Genomic DNA, 17,953 nt, shown 5'->3' with positions numbered 1-17,953 from the left:
TTTTGTCCAACCAAATAATATTGATTTAATTTGTATAATCCCAAGAGAGAGGAGAAATTAAAGATTTTAAAATTTCTTCTTAGGTTAAATCAAATAATAATAGTACTGCACAACTTAGGGTCTTTCTAATTAATCACAATTCCTGTCACGCCCCAAACCCGCAGATGGGTCCAAGGAGTGAAAATAGTAACCTAACTTGTCTCTGTATCAATTAAACATACATGATACAATATTGGAAGAGAGTCCAACCCCGTGGGGTATACGGAAACCCTAAAAAAAAACATACACCTACACATTTATACTCATCAAATACGCAGCGAAAAATGTTTATTCTATCCATATAACATACTGTAACGACCTGCTTAATAAACTGATTTTATATATATATACTATGATAATCTACATGCTCTAATACCATACTGGAATAAACCCAACCATGAACCTAAGCAGCGAGAAGTATAAATCACATAGACATAACCATATAAAATATATACACAATACAAAAACCAATACCACACAATACCAGAGTACTACATGTTTTTCAAAATATATACATACATCTGTTCCCATACTACCCTTAACTAGTTAAGGTATACAAAAATACTCCCAAAATGTACTCACTCTCCACTGGCAGAGCAGTACAAAAGCCCCTCTATCTGCGAGCCTAGTCTGCTCGCCTACCTGGATCATTTGAAAAATGTTTCAACACTGGGATGAGCCAACGTTCAGTAAGAAGAAATATGTTATTATTAGTGTATGGCAAATGAGCTACTATATCATGAAAATCTGTTTTCAAATAGACATACATAACTGAATATATAAATAAAGTATAAGTGATAAAAATCCACCACCCCTATCCCTAATGTTTAACATGTCAGTATCAAAGAATATTATTCAAAATAGTTCTAGTATAAGTAAGTATGTTCCCTGTTTCTGCAAATCTATACATACGTAATAATAACTGAAACTGTTCCCTGTGGATATATGTGTGTCATGACTTACCCCCTCATGACAGGATTGTGCGGCCTGCAGGCGGGATTTACCCTAGCTGACCAACTAAGAATAAATCATTATACTCCATCGGTCAATCTGCCCACCTCAACCCATATCTAGATGGGGAGCCTAACCTCTTCGAGGGCCTAGGTGATCGACCACATATTATCTAAATAGGTGGTTGCACTCAAAAGTAACATAATATCTGTAGCAACGGTACCGTGCTCTGTAACTGCATAGTCCAACAGGGTCTGATATCATATAATATATTTTTATATACATATCTATCTGATTTACCATCATTCTGAAATACTAAAATAACCATGATGCTGCATAAACTGTAACTGAAATTCATACGTAATACTGAGAACTGTATAATCATAACACTGACATCTGCATAATCACAGTACTGAAACTACATGATCATAATACTGATATTCGTGTAATTATGGTACTGAGATTCATAAAATCATGGTACTGAAATATCGTAAAATCAGAATACTGAAATACCGTAAAACATATATTCGTACTATGTTCATATTCGCAAGCCACACGATACTATAATACATAATTTTCATCATTTAATAAACTGTATAATATTATAAAAATACCTAGCATAGCATATTTCCCTTACCTGACTACTAGAAAGCCCCTATGGAGTACTAGCCTAACTCCCGCAGGGCCTCATACACAACACTCTGAAACCAACATATGCTAGAACATAATATGAGTATTTCTCCGCCTACATCATTTTCTATAACTATCATAAGGCCAAAAAGGGGACTAAAAGGCCTTACCCTTAATTTTGGATGAAATCCAACTTCGTTTCCCCAACGATCCGCTCTGGCAGACTTGTAGAAAACTTCGCCAGGAGCATCGTGGCGGCTTCGGATCGTCGATCCGGCAACTGATGGGGCCTGAATCGAAGAGAGAAGAGAGAGAGTCGTACAGAGAGAGAGAGAGAGGAGAGAGAGAGGGGCGTGAAAAATGGATAAAAATCCGATTTTTAGCTATTTATAGGGTCAGATTCGTCGACGAGACACATCACCTCATCGACGAGTCCTTCATTAAATTCGTCGACGAGACCCTGCATTCGTCGACGAATTTCAGAGCAGCCCAAAACCGTCTCTCGGTATTTTCTCGTCGACGAAGCCATGTATTCGTCGACGAATTTCCTTACGCACTCGTCGACGAAGCCCTGTATTCATCAACGAATTTCCTTATACACTCGTCGACGAAACCCTGTATTCGTTGACGAGTCCTGGCAATCCCTCGAATTTATTATATTCTCCAAAATGCAATGTCGTCGACGAAGTCTACGACCTCCTTCTGTTTCTGTTTCTATTTCTCTATCTCTTATTATATTTAAATACTATTATTTTTCGGGTCACTACACATACCATACCAGAGTCTATACAATACTAGGATATATGTTCCCATAATTACAAAACATACTCCAGGTGTCTACAAAAATCATCACGACAACCCGGTTACAAAACTCGTACCTAGCCAGGCACTAAATGTAGCTAAACGACACCCCTGCTTCCGGATGCTAGGATGTTAGTTTCGGCTACCCGAAGGACCTGAAAACATTTGTATATACATTCGGGGTGAGACACCTCTCAGTAAGGAAGAAAGTAGGTTATATCAGTGTGTGGCATACCAGTGTTATTTTACATAAACATAACATCATTCAATACGATACAGTTTCAAAACATTTCCATGCAGTTCCATACAGTTCCAGTATTTTCACAAATCCATTCCAATACATACGATACCCAAACATATAGTCAGTGTCGTCACACTCAAGTAACCGATACCCTATGATAACCGAAGCCGCACAGTGGTACATTGCCAATACAGTGTAACTCACACCCATTAGTGACTAGTCGAAACACTCAGGTGATATTTCACACCCTCGAATATAGAGTCGGACACTCTCGCCCACGGTAATGAACTGATACATGGCACAGCGTATGGTAATTAGCCGCCACATAGCTATTTCAGCGTACGGCAATTAGCCGCCACTAGTTGATTTCACAAAATCTGTAATCGTTTTAGAACTCATGTTCCTATACTCATCAGCGTATGGTAATTAGCCGCCAATAACTATTTTAGAAAAATACCTGGACCAATTACATACAACCATACATTCCACACTTATTTGGTATATCGTAAATCGTATTGTTTTCCAATTTAAGCATACAGTTTTATACAAATATAGATACGGTCACCTCAATAATAGAGTTTAAATACAACATATAATTTTCCAAACAAAGTAGAGATGATACCCAATATTATCGATTTTCTCAAAAACTGTAACCTGAAAATTCAGCATTTTTTACCCGATAGATTTCTCTAAATAAGTAGTCAAAACATACATACGATCGTAACCTACAGGTTTATTGATCCCAATTTCAAAAATAAACTGATATAAACAGAATCCCCTTACTTTAACCCGAAATCGAACCACGAACTCTATGGCTCCCAAAACTACAACCGAGACACCAAAACCTAAACAACGCAGAACAACACTTCCTTACAATTCGTACTACTACACATATTCCGAAACATAAATGGAAACCGAGCCTTACCTCAATTTTGGACCAAAATCCAAAACTGCTCAAAACGAGATTCGGATCCACTATTCGCGAAGAGAATCTTGCCTTGATATATACGGTAACGTCGGATTTACGAATCAGGCGATGAACGGCGAAGAAATCTAGAGAAAGAGAGTGGTCTTCAAGTTTTAGAGAGAGATGGAGAGGATTTTTGAGATTACTTAGTTTGGAAGTAAGGGAACTGATATTTATAGCCCCTTTGACTCGGCCGCCCTTGTCAACAAATGGTGTCCTCGTTGACGAGAAAAGGACCTCATCGACGAACTTGATATTACCGGTTTCTCGAAACCCCTTAGCTTCTCCTCGTCGACGAGCCTCTGAATTTCGTTGATGAGCAGCACCTGGACTTCGTCGATGAACTCTGCTTAATTACCAATTTACCCTTCTTTTATATAATTAATCCAAATATCACGGTTCGGGTTCTTACAACCTCCCATCCTTACAAAAATTTCGTACTTGAAATTTGCAATCTCTCATTACAAACTCATCTATACTACTGAATACATACACACTCTAAGAAGAATCGACGGCCATTTATACACAACCCTGTCACAATACATACATTTCCTCACTTATGACAGAGGAATACCGTGGTTACATACATACATGGCCTCGGGAGCTCATAATAAAACAGGACTCTCCCAGAGACTAACCACACAATACTAATACGATAGCGGAGTACTACATACATACATATATACCCATACCAATCTTGCTATCTAACTACTACTCAAAACAACTGCGGATACTTCCGGCGTATTTTCGCTTCTAATTCCCAAAAAGCTTCTTCAACTGCATGATTCCGCCACAAAACCTTCATTAACAGTATCTCCTTGGTACGCAACTTCTGAACTTTTCGATCCAGAATCTGAACTGGTACTTCCTCATACGCAAAAGCATCCCCAAGTTCCAAGGACTCGTAACTAATAACATGTGACGGATCTAGCACGTATCTCCTCAACATGGATACGTGAAATACATCATGGATCCTCGAGAGCGTAGGGGGTAATGCAATCCAGTAGGCCACCGGACCCACTCGTTCTAGAATCTCAAATGGTCCGATATACCTCGGGCTCAGCTTGCCCTTCCTCCCGAATCTCATCACTCCTTTCATTGGAGCGATTCTCAGAAATACCTTACCCCCCACCTCGAATTCCAACTTGCAGTGGCGAACATATGCGTAATTCTTCTTCCGACTCTGAGCCAATTTAATCTTATCCCGGATCAAATTCACCTTCTCAGACACCTATTGTACAAGTTTAGGTCCTAACATCTGACATTCACCAACCTCATCCTAATACAAAGGAGATCGACACCTCCGACCATACAAAGCCTCGAACGGTGTCATCCCGATACTAGCCTGGAAGCTATTGTTATAGCAAATTCCACTAGTGGAAGAAACTGAATCCAACTACCACCGAAGTCTAACATGCAAGCCCGTAACATATCCTTAAAAATTTGTATTGTCCTCTCCGACTGTCCATTAGTCTGGGGGTGGAACACTGTACTGAAAGTAAGCTTTGTCCCCAATGCTTCCTGCAAGTTCTTCCAGAATCGAGAATTAAACCTCGGCTCTTGATCTGAAACAATGGACACCAATACCCTATGCATTCTTACTATCTCATGCATGTACAAGTCTGTTAGCCTACTTAAAGGGTAGCTAACCTTCATCGATACAAAGTGAGCAAATTTCATCAACCTATTTATGATTACCCAAATAGCATTCTGCCTATGAAGCGTTGGCAATAATCCGGTAACAAAGTCCATGGAAATGTGCTCCCATTTTCACACCGAAATAGCTAAGGTTGTAATGGCCCTACCGACCTCTGATGCTCAGCCTTCACCTGCTAACATGTCAGACATTGCTCTACGAATCGGGCAATATCCCTCTTCATACCACTCCACCAGAAGGACTCGCATAAATCCCGATACATCTTCGTGCCACCCGGATGTACCATATACAAGGAATGATGCGCCTCCTCCAGAATCGTCATTCTGATCTCGTTGTCATTTGGAACACATAACCTAGTCCCAAACCTTAACACACCTATCTCAAAGATGTTAAAATCTGTACTTTCTCCATGGTCTTAACCAACTCTGCATCCTTAGCCTGCGTGGCTTTAATACGCTCAAACAAAGTTGGCTCAATCACCAAGATAGCAATGAAATCCTGATGATCACCAACCACCATCTCTATGCCAAGGCTTTTCAGATCCCGTCTAATATGATGTTGAGCTATAACTATAGACACTACTACATGCTCTGACTTCCAACTCAACGTGTCAGCTACCATATTAGTTTTCCCCAGGGTGATAACTGATCGTGCAATCGTAGTCCTTAATCAACTCCAGTCACCACCTTTGCCTCATATTCAACTCCTTCTGCGTGAAAAAGTACATGAGGCTTTTGTGGTCAGTAAAAATCACACACTGAACACCGTACAGGTAGTGTCGCCAAATCTTCAGCACATAAACTATAGTGGCCAATTCCAGATCATCCGTAGGGTAATTTTTCTCGTATTCCTTAAGTTGTCAAGAAGCATAAGCAATTACCTTACCCTGTTACATAAGCACACATCCCAAACCTTTCAGAGACTCGTCGCTATAGATCACAAAACTGTTATTCCCCGAAGGAATGGTTAAGATCAGAGCAGTAACCAATCGTCGTTTCAACTATTAGAAACATTGCTTGCAATCCTCGGTCCAATCAAACTTCACACCCTTCCTGGTCAATCATGTTAGAGGCCTAGACAACTTAGAGAATCCTTCCATGAACCAACGATAATAACCCACCAGTCCCAGAAAACTCTGAACCTCCTGCACACTCTTCGGTCTCATCCAATCAACCACAGCTTCAATCTTTCCAGGATCAACTGAGATACTGCCCTTAGACACCACATGGCCTAAGAACGCAACCTGATTCAACCAGAACTCACACTTCTTCAGCTTGGCATACAACTTCCTCTCTCGCAGAATCTGTAGCACCAACCTCAAAAGGTTTTCATGCTCTTCTGGACTCCTCGAGTATACTAGAATGTCATCAATGAACACCACTACGAACTGGTCCAGGTACTCATGGAAAACCCTGTTCATCAGATCCATGAACACCGTCGGAGCATTCGTTAGCCTAGAAAGCATGACTAAGAACTCGTAGTGGTCATATCTGGTGCAAAAAGCAGTCTTCACAACATCCTTAGATCGAACCCTCACCTGATGATACCAAGACCATAGTTCGATCTTCAAAAAGACCTGCGTTCCCTACAGCTAGTCAAAGAGATCATTAATACGAGGCAACGGGTAACGGTTCTTCATAGTCACCTTGTTAATCTCACGGTAATTAATGCACATACGCATCGACCTGTCCTTCTTCTTCACAAATAAAACTGGAACTCCCCAGGGCAACAGACTAGGTCGGATAAAACCCTGGTCTAGTAGTTCCTGCAACTGCTCCTTCAACTCTCAAAGTTCTGCTAGAACCATCCAGTACGGAGCTTTAGAGATCGGTACCTTACTAGGCAGCAACTCTATTGCAAACTCCACCTCACAATTCGGAGGTAAACTGGGTAAATCTTCTGGAAACACATCCAGAAACTCGTTGACCACTCGAATATCCTCGAGCCTCAACTCCTTCCACGGCAGTTCCTTCACGCAAGCTAGGCACCCTGACATCCGTCCAAGAGTAGCCTCCTTGCCTGTAATGTAACGACCTGAAGAATAATGATATTTAAATAATAAAGAGGGAGGAAAATGGGTTCGCGTTCGTCGATGAAGTTGTACTTTGGATGTAATAACCCAAGGAATTTTCTCATGGCCTCGTCGATGAACACAGGGGATTCATCGATGAGGGTACAAGAGGGTCTCATCGACAAGGGCATGTTTCGTCGACGAAGAGATACCGAAAGGATGTTTTGGGTGATTCTGAATTTCATCGACGAAGTGGAGAGTTCGTTAAGGAATTGCTTCTTAGACTCATTGACGAGATGACATGGCTCGTCGATGAAGGCCTCAGTATAAATAGTGTAAACTTCGGATTTTTACGCAAGATTTTCAACAAAAACTCTCTCTTCTATAATAACCCGAAAAAAAAATAATTAATTAAAATAATTAATTAATTAATTGGTTAAACACTATTAAATTAATGTATTAAATAAACAAATAAAAATGAATAGTATGAAAGGGAAAAAAATTAATTGGAATAAAGATATGTATATATATATATATATATATATAATATAAGTAAGTTTAATATATATATATATATTAGAAAGCTTCTTGAGGAAGCTGCAGAGATTCAAATTGAAATTTGAATTTCAATTGCAGAGGCACCCCCCAAAGCTCCATCGCTTCTCTGTCTCCATCTCTCTCTCTTCCCTCATTTCTTGACGAGTTTATGGCGGATCAGAAAACGGAAGGTGTCGTTCGATTCATAATTCCACCACCGACATTTCTATTAGGGCCGATTTGTCGTGAGAATGGCTTAAGCCCTATTCTTGGGGAAAGGTATATTTTCCCTAATTTCTCAATTTCTGGTTAAATCTATTGTTGAATCGACGATCAAGCACCACCACGGGGTCCTAATCGTCGTTGTCGTCATTTTGGCGTAGATAATTTTTCAATTGGGGTTTTCTAGGCCCTACTCCAAAGCGAGAGTGGGATTTGAGAAATTTGGTAATTTGGTTAAATTTAAGGATATATTTATTTATTTAGGAATTATGGCCCTAGGAAATATTTAAATAATATTTTATTTAGGAATAATTTATTGGAGTTAGGAATTTTTTATTCAAGGTTCGGGTGAGCGCCGCAGGTATTTTTCGGAGTCCCTGTTGGCGTAGTTCAAGAAACCAGGTAAGGGGAAAAATATATATTAAATCAGAATTTTTATGAATTTAATGGAAAAACAAATTGTGTTATATGTACGTGTATATATTTCGGTATGGGTAAAATGCCAACTGTTTAAATTATATTTTTTTGACTTTAGGGTTATTTATTAGATATGTATATGCGAAAATGAACTGATGAAAGTGGAAAAATATTTTCAGGATTATTATGTAAGAAATGAAAGGTATTTTTAGTATATAAACATCAAATGTTGGTTGGCTTATTTTACAGGCAATGTATGAATTTTACTACTAAACTGTGTGGCATGAGATTCTGTGCAAATATATGTTAAATGTATGAGATACAGGTTAAGTAAGTAAAATAATGAGAATAAAATATGATATGGACAATGTTGCCTGTGTATGTTAAATGCAACCATGTAAAGGTACGATAGCTGAAAGCCGAGTTAGCAGATCTAGTTCATTTCTATATGAACCAACTGATGACAGCTAAAAGGAGTTGTGTTAGATTCTAGTGCATTTCTATGTGGACTAACAAATGATGGCTAAAGAGCGGCCGTAGTACAAATGAATGAAATGAAATGACAAGGAATGACAATGTAATGAAATGAAATGTGAAATGTGAATGATACAAATGGGAAAGAGTCACTTAAAGTGAAACACAAAGGAAATGTTAAGTTATGAACATGAAAGAATGTGAATGATTGAATAACGATGGAAAGAATGATGTATTATGATATTAGAAGTATCTATGTACGTAGAACATGTTACGATTGGGCGAGGCATACTCTTCGCCTGAGGGATTGCTAAGTAAGGCGAGTGCACTAGTAACTTCAGATGTGGTAGTAGCTACATAACACACTAGGGCAGAGGGAACCTACTTGTATAGGTAGGTTGAATTCCCTATCCTTAGGGCCTTTGCCGGTAAACTATTGTTGAACGTGTGAGTACAAGATTAATTTATCACTTGAGGACTTACTGAGTAAGGTGAGTGCCCTGGTACGCTTTAGCTGCGACCTTTGGGTTGCCTAGGTATCAGAGCAGAGGAGTGCTACTTGTATGGGTGGATAATCACCCTTATCCATGGGTAATCTCGTGGGTTAAACATTTGCATGTGATTGATTAGGTTCAGGAAATGATTTCAAAAATTATGTTGATGATTTTCAAATGTTAAATAATATGTCATATAGAAACTCATGTTGACCACACACTGTTTTAATATATTGTTTCTTCCCTTACTGAGATGTGTCTCACCCGAATATAAAATTATCTTTTTTAGGAGCTCCTTGAGATCGAGCTTAGAGAGCTCGAGATTTTATAGCATTTTTGGTAAATAGAAAGAGAAAATGGTATATTTTTATGTTAATTTTGATATGTATATTTTATGTTTTATGATTTATGTTTTAAGTTTTATAAGATATGGATGGTTGTGAAATATACTGGTATTTGTGGATAATGTTTTGGAGACATGTATATATTTGAATACTGGTGGATGATTAATTTATTATGGTTGGTAGTTAGAATTAGTAAACTCTGATATTATATTATATGGAGATTATGATGTATGTTTTCCACTGTGTATGTTATAAATTATGATCTATCAAGATTTTATCAAGTATAACGCACCACACCTCGGGTTTAAGGGTTCAAGGCATTACATCTTCTCTCTCTACGGTCTCTCCTCTATCTTTCTTTGATTACGGCCTTGACAATCGCCAAATTGATGATCTGAGGCCACCACGATGCTCCTAGCAAAGTTCTCTCCAAGTTTACCGAGGTAGATCGTCGGTGGCATCGAGTTGAATTTCTCCCCAGGTTCAGGGTAAGGTTTTTATTCGAAATTAAGCTTTCCAGCAGTTGTAGGAAATGAAGTAAATAGAGAAATAATGATGTTTTGTTCTGGTGAATGTTGTTTTTAGGGAGTTGAGTGGAAAACCCTGCAGGTGTAGGACCGATATGTAGTGACCCAAAGAAAAATAGTATTTTAATAATAAAGAGGGAGGAAAATGGAAATAGGAACAGAAGGAGGCAGTAGACTTTGTCGATGAATGCTCCGTGTTTGTCGACGATATCGCACTTTGGAGATAATAATAATTTCAAGAAATTTTTGGGCCTCGTCGACGAACACAGGGGTTTCATCGACAAGGGTTCTTCAGGACCTTGTTGACGAGGTCCCGTCTCTTCGAGGAGAAGATACCTAGAGAAGAATTTAGGCTACTCTGAATTTTGTCAACGAAGGGTAAGGTTCGTCGACGAAAAAACTTAAGGACTCGTCGATGAGATGACGTGGCTCATTAATGAAGCCCGTAGTATAAATAGCCCTAAAATGATTTTAATCACAAAAATTTGCCGCAGTCTCTCTCTCTCTCTCTCTCTCTACTCATACGGCTCCTCCCTCTTCTTCCTTCGATTTTAGCCCTGTTAGCCGCTGGATCGACGATCTAAGGCTACCACGACGCTCCTGGAGGAGTTCTATGCAAGTCTGCCAGAGCGAATCGTCGGTGGGACAAAGTTGGAATTCATCCCAAATCTAGGGTAAGGTATTTTATTCGGAATTTGGATTTCTAGCAGTTGTGAGAAATGTAATAGACGTAGAAATAATAATGTTTTGTTTTGAGATTTATGGCTTTCAGGGTATTGAGTGGAGAACCCTGCGGGTGTAGGACCCATTACAGTAGGAGGGTTTTAGCAGAAATTAGGTAAGGGAAATATGCTACGCTAGGCAATTTTACTATGTTTCAGTATAAACTATACGTTTTTATCAGATGATTATTCATGATAGAAATTTATACAGTTTATCATTTATGTATAATATGTTTAAAATTTATGTGTGGCTTGAGAATACGGGTATAGTAAAGAAACATGTTTTACAGTATTTTCAGGATATGTTATATAGAATAAACATCCAGTGGTTATGTTTTATAGTAATTATAGAATACCATGTTTATACAGTTTTCAGTACCATGATTATACAGTTTCTAGTACCATGACTTATAGATTAGAGTTCAGTTTAAAAACACAGTTGACACAGTTACAGTTTATTTTATTGTCACGGTAAATCAGATAGTTGTATATAAAGATGTATTATATAGTATCAGACCCTGTTGGACCATACAATTACAGAGCACAGTATCGTAGCTACAGATATTTCAGTTCATAGTGCAACCACCTATTTAAATAATACGTGGTAGTAGGTCGATCGTGCCCAGACGTGGACATGCTCCCCATCAGATATGGGTTGAGGAGTGGCCGATCTGACTGAGGGAGTATAGTGGTTTACCCTGGTCGGCCAGCCAAGGTAGATCCCACCTACGGGCCACACAACCCTATCATGAGGGGTTAAATCATGACACACATTTATCCACAAGGAAGTTTTCAGTTATTATTATGTATATATGGATTTACGAAGACATAGAATATACTTATGTACATTAGAAGTATCTTGACTAGTAACCTAAAATTATAGATATGTTAAGTAATATGGAACTGGTGGTAGTTTCTGTTATTTGTATATTATTCATAGATCTGGTTATACATGATTATATAAAAACAGATTTTCATAGTATTGTAACTCATTTGCCACACACTAGTAATAGCATATTTCGTCTTACTGAGCGTTGGCTCATCCCAATTACTTTAACATTTTTTAGGTGATCCAAGTAGACGAGCAGATCAGGCTCGCAAATAGAGGGGCCTCAGTATTGCCCTGATATTAGAATGAGTATTTTTGGGAGTATTTTTGTATAATCCTAACCAGTTGAGGATATTTATAGGGAACAATTATATATGTATATTTTAGGAAACAATTTAGCATTCTAGTATTGTATATAATTACATATGGTTATGTTTATTTGATTTCTGTTTCTCGCTGCTTAGATTGATGATTGGGTTTAAACTAGTATGGTATCAAAGCATGTTAAATGTCATAGTATAAAAATAAAAAATAAAAAATAAAACCATTTAAATAGCAGGTCGTTACACGATATCTAATAGGGACTTTCCAGTAGTCAAGTAAGGGAAACATGCTATGTTAGGAAACTTCATTAAGATTTTAGTACAAAATATAGGTTGTTACAAATGATTATTTAAATTATATATACGGTTTTCAGAGCTTGATTATGATAATATTTATCAGTGTAGCTTGAGTTTAGTAGAGTACAGTACCGTAGTTATACAAACCATGAATACAATGTTTACAGTTTATGAACAGAAATACCATGATATTTACATGCTTATAAAATAAAGGACTTTCAGTATACAGTATACTCAGAAAAATATATTTTCAGTAATTTCATAATAATCAATTTTTTAGTACCATAATGCCCCAATATTTAGTTATATAGATAACAGTTCAGTTATACAAAAATCAGATTTTTAGTCAGTTAATTTAGAATTTCAGAAAAATTCTATGGGGTTATGGTTATTTCAGAAATCATGATAAAACAGTACATTAAAGATATCAGCTACCTATATAGTATTAAACCCTGATGGATTAGATTCAGTAGAGCACGGTATCATAGCAACAGATATTCAGTTTAGAGTGCAACCACTTTACTCAGATAGTAAGTGGTATGAGGTCGATCGTGCCCACGTCGGGACAGGCTCTCCATCAGATATGGATTGAGGGGGACGATCAGACTGTCGGAGTTCAGTTGACTTACCCTGGTCGGCCAGCCAGGATAGGTCCGGCCTTCGGGCCGCACAACCCTGTCATGAGGGGTTAAATCATGACATACAGCCATCTAGGGAAATTTTCTCAAATGTCATAAGTATAAGTATATTTCCAGAAATAGTAGTAGTGTTATGAAAAGTAAATTTATATAGGTTTAATATATGTTATTTATACCAGCATTTACAATTTCAGTTATCCATGATATTATTTTTAAATCATATTATTTATATAGAAATATAACTTAGTAGCGTCACACTAGTAATAGCATGTTTCATCTTATTGAGCGTCGTCTCACCCTAGTGTTGAATTATTTTTTAGGTGAACCAGCTTGGCGAGCGGATCAGGCTTGCAGGTAGAGAGGCTATTAGTTTGCCCTGTTAAGGGTGAGTAGTATTTTTGGATAGTATTTTTGTATGCCCTGACGTCAATAGTGAATAGTTTTGAGGAGAATAGTGATATACGTATAATTTATGGGATAAATAGACACTTTGGTATTGTAATTTATGTGGTTATGTTTATGTATGTGGCTTTCCACTGTTTAGGTTAATGTTTGATATTAAAATAGGGGAATATATTTTATTTTATTAGCAGGATGTTACAATTTGGTATCAGAGCCTAGGTTGTTAGGTTCTGTAGACTTTAGAATGCAACGGAAGCAATACCAAAGTATAGGACATGATTTAAGGGTTGTTCTGTAGTCTGGGTATATGATTTTCAGTGGTAGTTTCTGTATTTTTCCTGGGGTGACGATTTCAGGAAAATCATAGTAAACTATCGTCAGGTCGTGTGTCTAGGTGGCAGAATTGGATTTTGAGTTAAGATTGGGGAGAGTAGTTAATTATAAATATAGGATTTGAGTAGAATGAAATAGATAGGGTCTGTGCAGGAGATAAGGTTCTTAAGGTGTGTTCTTGTTTTTTAGGATGGACCCATGGGTGGTGATACTGATGCAGTACTGCGCAGCGTCACCCAGCAGGTGATGAATGAGATGATCAGGAGTTAAAGGGAGCGTAGCTGCACGATCAAACAGTTTATGCGGATGAAGCCCCCATCCTTTGCTGGAGGAGATGACCCGATTGTAGCTGAGAACTGAGTCTAGGATATTGAAGAGACATTGGTTGTGCTTCCTTGTACAAATGAACAAAAAGTGGTATTTGCGGCATTTAAACTGATAGGGGAGGCGAAGCGTTGGTGGAGGTCAGCGCGACTGATAGAGGAGCAGAGGTCGGTTCCAGTACCAGTGAATGGGATCAATTCAAGGAGCTTTTCTTCGTGCGATATTTTCCTTCTATCATTCGGAGCACGAAGGCAGCAGAGTTTATGCATCTGGTATAGGGGCAGATGACCGTATCCTAGTATGCAGCTCGGTTTATCGAGTTGTCACGTTTTACTCCACATCTAGCACCTGATGAAGAGAAAAAGGCCAGAAATTTTGAAGAGGGATTAAGGCAGAACTTGTTTTAACAGGTGATTGACTTCAAAGCTCAGACATTTACGGAGGTTGTAGATAGAGCTACGATTATTGAGAGTGGTATTCATAGAGGTTTAGTAGGTCATAGTCAAAGGAAGAGGCCTATGCCTCAGGGTTACCAGGTTGGCTCCAGTAGGGGTCCATGGAGAGGAGGCCGTGATAGAGGAGATCAGAGGCAGACGGTAGGACCTCGGGAGTACCAGGGTATGCAGACCTTTCTAGTGTGCTAGACATGCGGGAGACGATATTCGGTGGAGTGCCTGGCAGGGAAAGGTGTATGTTATCGTTGTGGAAGACCCGGCCATATGGCACGTGCATGCCCAGGGCCGCAGGACCAGGTTCCAGCTCTCAGGCCTTATCAGGGAGGATATCAGGTAGCTCGGGGAGGATATCATGCTCCTCGTGGAGGCCAGCATAGGAATGTAGCCCCAGCGCGAGTTTACGCTCTGACACCTGGTGATGCTGAGGCTGCCACGGATGTGGTGACAGGTACTTTTACTGTTTTATTATATCCAATTATTGTTTTATTTGACTCACGTGCTACACATTCATTTGTATCTACATCCTATGTTAAATTATCTAGAAGTGAGACCCAATTGTTAGATATGGAATTGTCAGTAGCTACATTGTCAGAGTCAGTAATATGGTGTCAGAGGGTGCTCAGAGGTTATCCAATAGAAATTCAGGGGAGAGTGCTACTAGCAGACCTGATTGTATTTGAGATGTGTGAGTTTGATCTAATACTGGGTATGGATTGGTTGGTAATTAATCACGCAAGTATTGATTGTTCTTAGAAGGAAGTAATTTTCAAAACCCCTAGTGAGCAAGAATTCAGGTTTGTTGGCTTTCGTGTCCGTGCTCCATTGCAGATAGTATCAGCTATATAAGCGAGCAGACTGCTTTAAGAAGGAAATCAGGGGCTTGTGGATTTTGTAAAGGAAGCATCAGAGAATGAATCGAAGCTCGACAATACCCTAGTCGAACAAGAATTTTTAGATGTTTTTCCAGAGGAGCTACCAAGGTTGCCTCCCGAACGCGAGGTGGATTTTTTCATAAATTTATCTCTAGGGACAGCACCAATTTTAAAGGTTCCCTACCATATGGCTCCAACTGAATTAGGAGAATTGAAGAATCAGTTACAAGACTTGCTGAATAGGGGATTTATACAACCCAATGTATCACCATGGGGAGCTCCAGTGTTATTTGTAAAGAAGAAAGACGAGTCTTTAAGGATGTGTATTGATTATAGAGAAATCAATAAGGATACTATTAAGAATAAATATCCTCTACCCCGTATTGACGATTTGTTTGATCAGCTCCAGGATACACAAGTATATTCCAAGATCGACCTCAGATTAGGGTATCATCAAGTGAGAGTAAAGGTAGGGGACGTTGCAAAGACAGCCTTCAAGACCAGGTACGGACGCTATGAATTTCTCGTTTTGCCTTTCGGTCTAACGAATGTCCCAGCCATGTTCACGGACTTGATGAATAGAGTTTTTCACCAGTATCTAAATTAATTTGTGGTGGTTTTTATTAATGATATACTGGTATATTCAAATAATTCTGAGGATCATGAGGTGCATTTGAGGCAAGTACTGCAGACACTCGGGGAAGAGAAGCTTTATGCTAAGTTTAAGTAAGTGTGAGTTCTGGCTTGAGTTGCGTTTTTGGGCCATGTGATTTCAGGAGACGGTATATCAGTGGATCCCAGTAAGATTGATGCAGTAGTGAGTTGGGCCAAGCTAAAAAACATGCAGGAAGTCAGAAGTTTCTTGGGATTGACAGGTTATTACCGTCAATTTGTGGAAGGATTTTCACCTTATCAAGGCCTCTCACGCGTTTAACTAGGAAAAATGTCAAATTTGTGTGGGATGAAGAATGTCAGCAGAGTTTCCAAGAATTAAAGCAATGGCTCTTCACTGCATCAATTTTGACGATTCCATTAGGAGGTGATGGGTATGTGATTTACAGTGATGCATCCTTAAAAGGACTTGGTTGTGTGCTAATGCAGCATGGTAGGGTGGTGGCGTACGTTTCCAGGCAATTGAAAGAGTATGAAAAGAACTACCCTACTCACGATCTAGAATTGGCTGCAGTTGTGCACGCACTAAAGATATGGAGACATTACTTATATAGTGAGAGGTGTGAAATATTTTCTAATCATAAGAGTCTAAAGTATTTCTTTGCGCAGAAAGAATTGACTATGCGGCAAAGGAGGTGGTTAGAATTAATCAAGGATTACGACTGTACCATCAGCTACCATCCGGGTAAAGCGAATGTGGTGGCTGATGCTTTGAGCCGTAAATTAGAATACAACATAGCTAGCAGCAGTAGTTCAGCACTCAATTCAGACGAACTTGGAAAGACTCGGCGTGGAACTAGTAGCAGATGATCCTCAGGCGTTCATGGCCAGTCTGGTTGTACAACCTACACTTTATGAAAGGATTAAAGCTGCTCAAGAGAATGATCTAGAATTGGCAGAAGTGATAGCCAGGATACAGGATGGTCAGGGAAAAGAATTCAGTATTTCTAACGATGGGGCCTTGAGATTTCATACCAGATTGTGTGTGCTTGCAGATGACAGTATCAGGAGGACGATTCTAGAAGAGGCACACAGATCTCTATACATTGTTTATCCTGGCAGTACAAAAATGTATAGGGATCTGTGGGAGTATTTCTGGTGGAGTGGCATGAAGAGAAAAATAGCAGAATTTGTACAGCAGTGCTTGACGTGCCAGCAGGTTAAAGCTGAGCACCAGAAGTTGGCTAGTCAGTTGCAGCCACTTTTTATTCCTGAATGGAAGTAGGACCACGTATCCATGGATTTTGTTGCTGGGTTTTCGCCGGCACCGCATGGTCAAAATGCCATTTGGGTGGTGGTTGATAGGTTGAAAAAGACAGCTCATTTTTTGCCCATTAAAGTTAGTTACCCTATGAATAGGTTAATAGAGATTTACATATAGGAGATTGTTCGACCCCATGGAGTGTCGGTATCCATAGTCTCGAATCGTGATCCAAGTTTTACATCGTGGTTCTAGAGGAGCTTGCAGGAGGCATTGGGGACTCAGCTAGCATTTAGCACCACTTTCCATCGTTAGATAGATGGCCAGACAGAGAGAATGATTCAGATACTTGAGGATATGTTGCGAGCGTGTGTACTGGATTTTGGGGGTAGTTGGACTCAATTTTTGCCGCTAGTTGAATTTGCTTATAATAACAGTTATCAGGCTAACATCGACATGGCACCATACAAGGCATTATATGGTAGAAAATGCCGATCTCCTCTTTTCTGGGATGAGGTCAGCGAGAGGCGAGTTTTGGGTCTGGAGATGGGTCAACAGGCATGCGATAAAGTC

Source organism: Malania oleifera, chromosome 10 (assembly GCF_029873635.1).
Source record: "Malania oleifera isolate guangnan ecotype guangnan chromosome 10, ASM2987363v1, whole genome shotgun sequence".
Classification (NCBI taxonomy): Eukaryota; Viridiplantae; Streptophyta; class Magnoliopsida; order Santalales; family Ximeniaceae; genus Malania; species Malania oleifera.
Note: the sequence above shows the minus strand (reverse complement) of the source record.